Raw genomic sequence first — 12,670 nt, 5'->3', positions numbered from 1 at the left:
ATTGTCACCGGTGCCTCCGGCTCACCGGCGCAGCCCCTGCGGCAACGCCAAGGGCAACACCTGGTCGGCGGAACTTGTGCCCTGCGTAATGGCGCAGGACCCACGGGAGCCAGCCCCGCTCCCTCGTCCACGGGGCGATCAGCAGCTCTGGCACACCAGAAGTAAAATCAGCGGTTTTAACAGGAACAGCCCAAATCCTGCAACAGCATTTTCAGGGCCACTTTTTAGATGACAGCTGCAGCTAATGGAGGAGGAAAAATTCCCCAGTGGGCACCACAGCTACATGAAGGAGGAAGCACAGCCTCACAGCACTGCAAGGGTACCTTCTGCTTTCCCAAGGGTTAATTTTCAAACGTACCTTCAACAGGCATGGGCCATCCTCCCACAAGCACAGAAGCAAAGCAGGCGGGATGACCCACCTATGCAAAGCACCCACCTCTCCCACGGATTCAGCAAAAACCTTTGACTCTCTGCAAGCAAACATCAGCCCGACACAGCTTGCCCCGAGCGACACCGACCCGCAGCTTTCCCAAGCGCTCGCTCGGGGCATAAAAGCTGCTCCACTTTCCACTGCACAGAGTCCACGCGGCACTCCGGCCATTCCCTCCCGGACGAGGACAGGACCCACTGCTGTTCCCCAGGCAGAAAACCTGATGCAATAAGGCTAGGAGGTTTGGCACCTCCAAGGAAATACAATCACCTTTGAGCAGGGAGAAACTGCACCCCCAAACGATTCGCGTGAGAGAGAGGGAAAGAGGGGGGAGCTGCAGCCACCACTGCGTGCGCGGTCCTGTCCCAGCCCTCTGCCGCTGTCACACAAGGGGAAGCACGAGCAGGATGCCATCGTGCGCCGGCGCTGGGCACGCTCTCATACACCCCTGCCCACCGGGGACGCATTCCTCCGCAGCCACCGCATAGACTGGTTTTACTCGCCCAGCTGCCCCGTCACGTGGGGAGCAGGGCTGGGACGTCACACATCCCTGTACCCGGCCAGCCGGCACCCGCGCTGCACCCGCAGCCCCATGTCCCCCCGCCCACAGGCACCGCAAGAGCTGAACGCACAGCTCGCTGCTCTCCCAGACCCGGAGACGGCACGTTCCTGACCCACTTGCGATTCCGCAGAGAGCCTGCACTGCCCGCGGACCCAGGGATGCCGCCGGCGTGTGGAGGCTGCTGTCCCACGCCATTACCTACGTGCCCACACCCCTCAATCCCAGAGCCCATGGCAGACCTCTCTCTCCTTCACCTGCCTCTTCTCACGCAGATGCCACTGCCCAGAGTAGCGAGCCAAAGGAGAGGAAAAAGCCCCATCGGGAGAAGAGCTCTGCCCTCTCCCAGCGGCAGCATGTGCGGGTGCCCCAACAGGCCAAGCTGACCCGGGGAACGGACTCCGATACCAGCAGCTCCTGGTGCCCCCGCAGACGGTCGCACAAAGCCACGGGGATCTGTGGGGTGTCCCTTCTCTGGCGCAGCCTCCGTGGCCCTGCTCCTGTACTGCCAAGCCCCACGATAGCTGTGGGGCACCCGTGCTGCTCCCAGGTTCACACGCTCGGCTTTCTCCCATCCCAGCTCAAGGGCCAGCCAAGAGATGCACAGCGGAGCCGGGTGGGCAGACGCGCAGCCAGGCGTGAGAGCCGCCAGCTTTTGGTAGACCCAGAAGAAGGGGTACGATGCCAGCCGCCCCGGCTCCCAGGGCTCGCCAGGGCTGCACCGTGTTCCTCCTGCGAGGGAGGGTGGAGGATGCAGTCACCAAAAGCCAGGCAGTGGTACTCAACGCTCCCACCCCGCCTGTGCTAACGCTGCCAAACAAAGCCCCTGACCATCCCTCCTTCTTGTCTTTTGCTGCCTGGACTAGCATTCCCTGGGGCTGGCTGCACCGCAGCAGGCTCCGAGCTATAGACATTTTGGGATCCGTGCTACTGCATCAGTTAGTATCAGATTAATGAAGTGTTCTGAGAACACAGGCAGCAGGAGCAAGACCCTCCTCCAAGCCTGCTCACTTCTGCCTGCAAACAAGCAGCTCCCCATAGCACTCCCACTAGCGAAAATCCATGCTAGACTGCATCGTGACCTCCTGCCGCGCAGCCCTCCCCGGTGCCACGCCGGCGTACACACCGTCTCAGCCACAGACAGTGCCCCGGGCTTGAAAACAATCCACAGTGACCCACATTGTCACAACATCGTCATCACAACACGCCAGCCTGACCCTGATGGGGTGAGCACGAGTGCCGGCTGTGGAAGCAGCCGCTGGGACGCCAACGGCAGCCAGACGGCGGCTACGGTCCGTGCAAGGGGTAGGTCCCGGCCAGCACCGCTGGCAGGCTCAGCCGCTGGCTGGGGTTAGGACAGAGCCATATGCTGAGCCCAGCTCACTCAACCCTAGGCCAGCGCATTGCGAAAGCGCTGATGGGTCCAACAAAGGGCAAGGAAGGGGACAAGCATTCATACTGTCCCCTTCACAGGAGGGACATAAACAGGGCAGCGCGGCAGCCCCAGGGCAGCTCAGCTGAGCATGAGCAGGACCGGAGAGAGGTCCAGCTGCGCACGGCTCCACCGGGATCGCACCCACTCCAGCGAGCAGAGCCGGAACAGCCCAGCCAGCACTCAGCAGGAGATGACCACAGGCCACAACACCATGGGCCGTCCAGTTTGCTGTGCCTACACACACTGGGCTGTCGCAGCCAGCGGCACCACGCCGGGCTGGGACCGAGCTCCAAAGCTCTCTTGGTGGCGCAGAAGTGGCCAGGTGGGCTTACAGCAACGGCAGAAGTTGCCACCAAAACACAGCATAGACAGCTGCGCTTTCTCTACGTCCTGTAGTACTTCCAACAGTCACCCTCCAGTCAGCTGCATTTCTCATGGATGTGCTACTCATGAGACCAAGGTGACCAGCAGGGATTTACTCATGCCACACCGAGTATAACATATACTCACGCCATACCGGCATACAAATGCCAAGAGAGCATTTTTTGGTTCCCTGAAGAAGAGCCCCAGTGAATCTGCAGAGGTAATGAATGGCCCCTGCCTCAAGCAGGCATGTGTATCCCCGGAGCCAGATCAACCTCAAAGGAGGTTCCTCTTGTTCTGGCCAGTTCACTCTGCAGGACCTTCATCTATCAGGACTTGCAGTAAATCTCCTAAAAGGCAACACTGCTGAGCATTCAGGCTGGAAATGTCCCACCCCAACGTTCACCATCAATGTTGGGTTGGTACCCTTGTCAAAAATTGCACCTTCCCATAGCAAGCAGCAGACCCGGCTGTATGACCACCCCTTAGGCCTTAACACAGCTCCACTCTCCCACCTCAAGACCTCTGCCACGTCCCTCTGCCCAGCAGAGACCCAAAGTCCCGTCAGACGCCACGCCACCCACGCTCAGCGGGAGCTCCTGCCAGCAGAAACCTTGCCAGATCAATAGTGCACCTAATTAGAACATTTAATTGCTTCTCTCATGCACAGGGGTATTGCTTCCCCAGCAGGATCACTAAGGAGAAAAACCTGCAGGACCCCTCCCAGCACAGCAGCCCTTCACGCCCGGCCACCGGGGCGATGCTCCCGTGCGGATGGGCCGGAGGAGGATGCCAAGGGCTGGTCCGTCCCCGCTTCTGCCCCGCGGCCGGCCAGGGTACGCACCTGCCTGCCCGGCCGGGACAGCTTTCTGCTGGCACTCACCCCAGCAAGTGGGATTAGCTGAGCACAAAGGGGAACGTGTCATTTGAAAGGCACAATCAGATTTCCCGGCCCTTCTGCCCATAACAAAATGTCTCGTGAAATGGCTCATTCTGTTCTCCCATAGAAACATGCTTCCCTTCAAAAGCCTGATACGAGAAGAGGGGGAAAAAAATGAAAAGGCAAAGCTAAAAATATCTACTGAAAGATACCGCGACAGCAACAGATTCACAGGAAAATGAGGTGGGAAGGGGGCTGTGAATGTGTTAAGATCCTGTTTAATCTCTCCCCTGCCACCTAAAAAATCCACCGAAGGCAGAAACGATACCTCAACGTTTCCTTTGTGCGAGAGATGACTCCACCCTGTGTTTTCCTCTCCATCTGATACTCGGGGAAGGATACCAGCACGCATCTCTGTTCCGCTGCCAGGCAGCGCGTGGGGGCCCGGCAGTGGGTTAGTAGGAGCAGAGGGAGGAAGGAGCCGGTGGGTGGAACCTGGCAGCGGGGCTGCGCCGTGAATCCTCATTCAGCGTTGCCTCAAACATAGGATGCGTTTTACACTGACGCAGCGCCTGGTCCTGGTTTCCACCACATCGCCGACACCATGCAAAGGAGCATCCGTCTTTGGGACCGAGAAGGGGTCAGGGACAGCAAATGCAGTGTGATGGCCGCAGGGTCCAGCTACAGCTGGTGGGCAGAGGGCTGGTTTCTGAAAGGGGGATGGAGCAGATACTAAGCTGCTGCCACATTTCATCTCCACAAAGAGCCCAAGTGCCCGAGTAAAACTGCTGACCTGCTGGCAACTGCAGATCTGCAGCTTCAGCCTCATTTGTCTCGTGTTTTGAGCACAATAGGGTCAGCCCAGGCTCCTCTCTGCACTGTGACCACACCGGACCCGGGATGCTGCGTACCCAGACCCGGCCGCTCCCGGACACTGCAGCTGCTGCACGGGGCAGACCCAGCCTGGGGCACTGCTGAGCCCCCGGGGGAGCTAGTCTTGCCCTCCGAGGGCAAAAGACAAACCATCAGCAGAAGATGGAAAGAAACTCCTCTTCCAGAGCATTATCATCCAGATTTTAAGGCTCTGGCTGCTACTCCCACCCTCCCAGACAGCAAACCTGGGAGTGTGCACGAGCACGCACACGCGCCTGCTCACGCTGTAGGCAGGGCACTGACTGATGCTCAGCCCCAATTCAGAGCACCCTCAGCTGTGTACTGGAACAAGCAGACACGAAGGGTTTGTACCAAGTCACCCACCCAGGGCTCTGGGATGACTGCCCCTTTCCACACAGTCCCACAGCTCCCTGTCTAGCGCAAGGAGAGCAAACTTTGGCTTCTGTCCCAGTTGTACAAAAGCTCAGCCCAACAGCTCTTGGTACAGATGCCTCCATGCACCCCCAAACAGTTCACCTCCTTGGAGCAAGGCAGGGCAGAGGGAGCAGTGATCACCCACGACAAGGGACATCCACGGGGCCCGGGCCCAGCATCCCGCTCTGCACCAGGGGCACGCTGTGCGGATGGGAGGGCTGCTGCAGAAAGCAGCCACTGCTTCCATGGTGGAAGATGTGGCTGCCCAGATCTCCTCCTTGTCCCTTGAAGGCACACTTAGGTCCTGGACAACCCCCAAGTTTCCACCCAAGGGTCGGAAGGAAAGGAGGATCTGCAGCCACAAGGAAATACTGCAACACGTCCCCATCAAAGATGGTCTCCTCCACGCTTCCCATCTCCTGTAGTACAGACAAGGCAATCTGCACGAGAAAGACTGGTCCGCTCGGCAAGCCGCCTCACTGGCGGAGTGATCCTCAACTTTTATCGATCCGAATGGCATAGGGCATGTGCTGGAAAGGTGCTCCCAAGGGAGACCGTCCTCCAGCTCCCACAAATACACACCACTCCTTCCAGGCTCCAGTGACAGCACAAGTCAACAAGCGAGCGCAAGTCCAGGCTCAAACCCCAACACGCCCACGCAGAAGGGGACAGCCAGGACCAGCCCCCCCACTCAGCCCCACAGAACCTCACCGGTCTCCCTGGCGCAATCGCCCCAGCTGTGACAAATCCAAACCTGCTGACTCAGAGCCACCCGACCGCTCTAATGAGAACAATAAGCCACACAGCCATCACCGTCACAGTCTCAGCGCAAGCACATTTTTAGACGCCGTGTGAGAGTTGTGTATTTGTAGCTGCACGAGTCTCCCTGCACAGGAGCTTCCAGCAACCGGGAACCCCCGCCGTTTCACATTTCTTCTTTTGCATTTACACTTAAAACAGCTTCAGACTCGGCTCAGACCCCCAAGTGACAGGCACCGCATGAAACTCTACTATACAGCTAAACACAGGCCTTACAGACGCCCACGCTGATCTGCCGCAAAGCTTAAGCCCATACTCAGCCCATCTCCTCGCACACACTTGCTTCCCCACCGGTATCCCGGCTGTCACTCAGGCGCCGTAGCCCTGTGCCCAAGGCGGCAGGGAAACATCCCCAGTCCATAGCCGAAGAAAATTAAGGCAAAGGACACTTGAGTGATGCCTGCGAGACTGGGCAGGAAACTAGGAGCAAGCCTGGGAACAGCCAAGCCCACCCCCTGCCCTTTAACCGACAGGTCACTCTGTGACTTCCTAATTTAGAAATCCTAATTAGCTACAGGAAAGATTGCTTTTTTTAGGGACAAAATTAATCAGGCACCTGACTGGTCTGTCTGTCTGTCTGTGAAAACCTCCCCCAGCAAGGCAGAAGTCATCAGCAGTGCTAGAGCGAGGAGGAACGCAGGCGACACGCAGAGACGCTGGAGTTACACACAGGACGAGGGCTCGGTGCTGCCAGCAGGAAGCGTGAAAGGTTGTTCTGGAAAGCAATGAGAGGTCCAGCTCCTCCCCAGGACCAAGGTCATCACCCAGAGCTTAACAGGGAGCTCAGCTGCCTGGGGGAAGAAAATTGGTATTTAAGATTTTCCCTACTCTACACTGCAGTGACTTCTCCAGCTGACCCAGCCACCCCTCCTGGCTGCCCATAAACCACATGCCAGAAGACACTTACCCTGCAAGGTTGTTGTGGTGGTGGCAACCATGGCAGCAGTCCAGGAGAGGAGGCCCAGCAAGCTCCGTGCCTGCCCTGGACAGGAAAGGTACCAAAACCTTCACCTTCCGCACGCCAGGAACACAGGCTCTCCTCTATGCTCATGGTTTTTGACCAGAAATGCAGTACTGGACTTCAAAAACCTTTTTCAGAAGCTTCCTCCAAAACAAAAGATCTCCCCTGAGGGTTTTGGAAAATGCCAATTTCTCAAAAATTGGTAAAAACAAAAATTCTGGACAGTGCTAGCTACAATATCAACAAGCAACTGAAAACAGCAGGGGAAGAACACATCCCCTGCAGCCAAAGCCAGCCTCCCGTCAGCACAAACACACAGGCTCTGCCGCTCACCCGGAGCCGCATCACACCCTTCGAGACACCCTGTGCCCCTGCACCCCAACCCCGGGCTCTGCTATTTACCCAATATCTACTTTACCGACCGCATTACCCTCTGAAGTTGTGGCTAAAGCGACCGACACGGCGCAAGGACGGTGCAAAGAGGAGAGGAGACCGAACGCTCCGCTCGTCGCGGGGGCTGCGCGCGGGGAGGCGGCTCGCGCCCTCCGAGGGACGGGTACGTCATGGTGCTTCGACACCAAACACGGAGGTTACACTGCAACAGCCAGGTCTGCCACAACTTCCAGAACACGCCCTGCACGCGGCAGTGACCAGGGTCCTCACTGACAGCATGGCTCTGAGCACCCTGGGGAGGCCTCCACAGACGGGCTCCGTGCCTACCAAGCCAGACTCTAAAAAATACAATTAAAGAGTAAATTCCTTTCTCGCAAGGACCGTCGGCCAAACCCAGCCTTCCCTCAGCTCCAAACTTGCGCGATGGCAACAAGGGCATGCACCTGGAGGCCACCAGAACGGCTCTCCAGTCATGGTCAAGAGGCCTGCGGTGGGCCACAAAGGACACGGAGATCTGCAAGGCAGCCCCAAGGCGCAGACCTTGGTAACAAAGTGCTTCCTATATCTCGAGCTGTTTGGAAGCAAAAATCACTTTGGACGAGCCCAGCATGAGAAAGCGGGAGGGAAAATGACAGTTCAGCGCAGGAAGGAGGCTGAGGCATGGGCTGGTCTCCAGGGATGCTGGAGAAGCCACACCTCATCCACGGCAGCGGAGAGGGTGCTGATCAGGAGTCACCTCACACCATCTACGGCTGAATCCAACACAGCGTTGCCATCACCTGCTCCTGCATCTCGTTGCGAATACCCAACCACGCACGCTGCGACCATTGTTTGTCCGCAGAAGGGTCCGCGCCATAACGTGCCGGAGGGGAACAATACCACCGCGGGAAGAGCAAGAGAAACGGTGTTTTAGACAGAAACCACTGACGGGGAGAAGGGCCACTCAGGTCCTCCCGTACATCTCCCCGGTAACCGGCCGATGGAGAAAACGCTGAGCTCAACGATACCTCCAGAGCCCACCTCCTGCCATATGACGACACTCCAAAAATAACCACAGAAATATGCGAGGACACATTCCAAGTTGTCCCTGGCTCCCTCCGCATTCTCCCTCGAATGTAAACCGTCTCCCTGAAACCCCCGCCCGGCAGAAACGCGCAGTTACCCGCGGCCCGGGGCTGCCACCCGTGGGGCTGCCTCGGCCGCTGCCAGCGCCCGACTCGCGCTGCTGCTTCCCCGCACTCCGCGTCGCCCCTTCGCGGGTGGGAAACGCGGTCCCCGTCCCCCCCGCGCCCGGCTGGACCCCCGTGGGGAGCCGCGCCCCCAGCTCAGCATCCCGCCCCGCACGGGCAGGGTGCGGGCTGCGCCGCCCGCCGCCGCCGAGCAGGGGAGGCCCGGCTCGGAAAAAGCTTTCCCCGCGGCGGGGCTGCGCCTGCCCGCAGCCCTGCCCGCCTCTCCCTTGCAGGCAGCGCACCTGGAGCTGCCCGACCCCGCGCCCCGCCATCCCCCGGCTCGCCCGGCCGCTCACCTCGGCTCCGCCGCCGCCTCCCGGGCGCGGCCCCACGCCGCAGCGGCCGCTGCCCGCCCTGCCTGCTGCCTGCCTGCTGCCTGCCCGCCGTGCGGCGGGAGCGCGGCGCAGCGCGGGGCGGGGCGGGCCGGGCCGCGGCGCTGCGGAGGGGGAGCGCCGCGGCCCGCCCCGCCCCGCGCTGCATGGTTGCCGCCCACGGGCCGGGCCGTGGGTTGCGGGAGCTCGGGTGCGGCCGGCTAGTGCCGGGGACCGGCAGCTCGGCCTTGGTCCATCCCCGGGGACACGGGGGGGCCGCCGCTGCTCTTTCCACGCGTGTCCCGCGTGACACACACCCCCCCCTTCCACGGGCAGGGTCCCTCAGAGGCACCCAGGACCTCAGCCTCTGCACTCCCCCTTCCCCGCCCGGCTCAGCTCGCACAGCTGCACCAGCCGCTCTCCCCCCGCAATCCTGCGGTCCCGCAGAGCCTCCTCCTGCCACCCCCCGTGGAGAGCCCCGGGCTGAGGCTTCCTTCCTCGGGGAAGGTGCTTTGCCTCGGTGGGACGCGCCGGCAGGTTCTGCAGCTCCCAAGGGGTGGCTGACCCTTCCTGGAGCGCCCAGGGCTGCCCACTCACTGGCCACAGCCCCACACCACGGCCTGCGGTGTTTGTGTGGGACACCCGAAAGCCAGTCCCAGGAGATCTCCACACCCTCAAGTGATCCGCGTTGTGTATTTTGGGCATGTCAGGGCAAGCAGCCCCCTCCAGGAGATGCAGGTGAAAACAGGGGAGGTAGTTGCCCCACCACACACGCATGCACCCCCAGCATGGATGCTGTGGGTGCATGAATGCGCTAGCCGCACAGCATGGGTGCCTTGGTTGCAAGGCACCGTGTGGGAGCGTGGATGCACTGGATGCACAGCATGGCTGCAATGGCCACTACGGCCACAGGGGAAACCTTTGGGGAAGTCAGATGGGTGCCTGTAAACAAGAGGGGGGGAGACCAGGGGTGCGCTGCGCACTCAGCCCACTTCACCTTGCCGATGCTGAGGAGCGAAGGATGGAGGGGATGTGTCACGCGCAGGTTAGTGCTGGGTCTGGTTTCCTCGTTCCCGGAGCCTGTGGCTAGTCCTGACTTGGCACCCAACGCCCACTAGCCCTGGCTGCATCACGCAGGGCTCCACGCAGCACGTGGTGGCCCTGGCCTTCCCTGTGGGGCCTTTGCTTGGCTCTGTCGTCTGGTAGCGCATCTGCCATCAGTCACTGTATTGCTCCTCCGAAGCTGGGAGGGTGCAGCTCCACGCGGGACCCCGGAAAAGGCAGGTCTCCGGTGGCAATGGGGAGGCTTGGGGACTCTTCCCAGCAGGGAAGGTCTGACCTGGCTGCCTCTGCTTGTCCTCTGCAAGCCAGGGCTGGCCCGGGGCGGCTCGTCACGGTGTGTCAGCGCACGGTCGCCTGTCTGGCAGCAGTGGGTGCCAGGGCTCTGTGCTGGCTGCCTGCGGGTGCTGCTCCGCAGCTTCCTCCCTGCCAGCCTTCGGGAAACCTGCCCTTCCCGCTTGCACCACCGCAGCTGGGGCGAAGCGCTGGAACAAGGCAGGCTTTTTTTTTACTGCTTTATAAAGCGCCTCCTTTATTAGCCACACTGAGGCTTTTTCCTGACAAACCGCATACCGGCAGAGAGTACCGGGAACAAAATGAGGCTGCATGGTCCAGTGGTTCGAGCCAGGGCCGCGATGCCAGCAGGATTGTGGGCCCTAATCCCCTGCTGAGCTGTTGACTCACTGTGCAAACTCAGGCAGGTCCTGCCTCTGTGTGCCTCCGAGAAGCCCAGCTGGAAAGTTGGGTAAATAGCAGGAACCTCTTGGAAAAAAAGCCCCACCGCATGGGAGCCAAGCTTGAGGGAGGGCATTCATTTACAAATAAAAGACATTTCAACCAGCTGCTCAGATTCCCCTTCCAGGCATGGTTTTCACCTCCGACCCTCCACCGCTGTGCATCGTTAAGGGGCAATGCTGAATAGGTGCTTTACCTCGCTGCGCGGGTGGCTGTGCTGCAAGTGACATCATTCGCATGTCGCGCTGCTCTGAACTTGTAGGGAATTTGTACAGGAGAAAAGTTGCACCGTGTTGTTGCAGCAAATAATTGCAATTGTAACTCTGTGCAGTGTCTTGAGCACTGTTACTGTCTGTTTTAATCTTTCAGGTCATTCAAAGGAAAAACAGCCATTTCTGCTCAGCCATTTCGGGTGTGTCATACTCTAAAAGAAAATCCAGGAAATTTAAATGTTAATTTCACTTTTAAGTGAATTTGGGTCAAATAAGTCAGTGGGTGACCACATTGGCAGAGTTACGAGCACACATATCCTTGGTATAGTTCCCCAGTACCCACCGCAGGGAGCATTCCCCTTGCGAAGCCAAGGAGCCAGAAGAAGAACATGTAGAACAAATTCCTCCCGTGAGTCCTTCACTCCCCTTCTCGCACTGGTGCTGACAGCCCAGCCTCAACTGTCTTCCAGTCACCACCAAGCTAAAACCTGAAACTCTTCAACAGTCCTGAAGACATAGAAAATGCAGTCTGTGCGCATACGTGGCCGCACAGAGAGCTTAACTGAAAGTTGAAAGAATTTTAAGAAATTTACAGGACTTGACATCTGTTCAGTTATTTTTTCAGATAAATCAAATACATTCCCAGAAAGGTGAGTTGTTTTAAACACCAAAAGCAGCCATCATGCAGCTGGGTGGAACTGCCTCTCCGTCTGCCCGTTGGACACCGGAGCCCTGCGGTGCCCCGTGGTGCCCAGGAGAAGCCTCTGAGCCTTCTGCAGCGGCGATGTGACCGCGGGAGCCTGCAAGCCCTGCTAGCTGCTGGCCGGCAGCTCCGTGGGACACTCTCTTTCGGGAGTAAGGTCATTTTTGCAACCCAAGTGAGGATCTCCTGGCTGGATTCCCATTGTCCAACAGAACCAACTTGAAAGAGCAACATAAGAAAACACAAATGCTCATACAAATAAACGAGGACTGGCATAAATTGCAAGGGTTTGCAGATGTTTCATGGTTCAATGACAGGACAGATTCAGTCACTTGGCTCTTGCCGGATCTTCTTGAGAGCCTCCAAGCTCTTTTATTCCTGCAAGTTTTCCCCTTAAAATTTAACTCTGCAGCAACTCTGGCCTGGCTTTATGGGACAGAAAGCAAAGAGGCTCAGAGCATCCTCCAGCAGTGACCCTTGAGGGTTATTTCTACATGGAAACGTGCTCTTCCTTGGAGAAGAAAGATGAGGTAGGGGTGCAGCTCAGAGTCCAGCTTCACAGGTGCACCTACGGAGAGGAAACCTCCTCCAAGGAAGAGCACCTTGGAGCTCTTGGAGCTCCACCTTCCAAGCACAGAGCAAACTGTTAATTAGCCCTTGCAACACCAGCGCCAGGGAAGCACGCCGGCAGTTATCATTAATCGTTGCAAAGTGTTCTTCATCAGACTTACAAACACAAGGATGCAGCAAAAGTTGAAGCGTGGTTGTGTTCTTCCTCACTTCCAACACAAGGTGAACACACGCGTGTGTGCGTACACGCGCGCGCACACGTGCACGTGGTGCTCCACCAGCTCTGCCTTCCCGGGCAGGAGGCACTGGCAGGCACAGGGGTCAAGCCCTGCCTGGGAGCCAGCGCTCTGGGTTCAGCGGAGGAGCTGGGTACGCCCAAAACCTTGTTCCATAAAGCCCAGCAGGCACAGAAAAGGGGGTGTGCATGTCTGTGTGTTTTTGGGAGGAGGTTATTTTGGGAATCCCCGCCCGAGCTGCTGCTAGTGCTGATGCTCTGCGATAACAACCTTTCATGCCTCTCGCTTGTTTATGCAGGGCATGAAAAGGCCCTTTGTGCAGCTCGGGGAGCTGGCTGCCAGCTGGGATTAGCGAGACGCTCCGTGTGTGCTCCTCGGCTCCGTCCCGCTCGGCAAAGCTGTGCCCGCAGGGAGGCATGGGGTGCCCGCGGGCCGAGGAGGGCTCCCAGAAATGGCCACCCCATGGG

Source organism: Phaethon aethereus (assembly GCF_964289735.1).
Source record: "Phaethon aethereus genome assembly, chromosome: 16".
NCBI lineage: Eukaryota > Metazoa > Chordata > Aves > Phaethontiformes > Phaethontidae > Phaethon > Phaethon aethereus.
The sequence above is the reverse complement of the archived record's forward strand: the minus strand, read 5'-3'. Positions refer to the sequence as shown.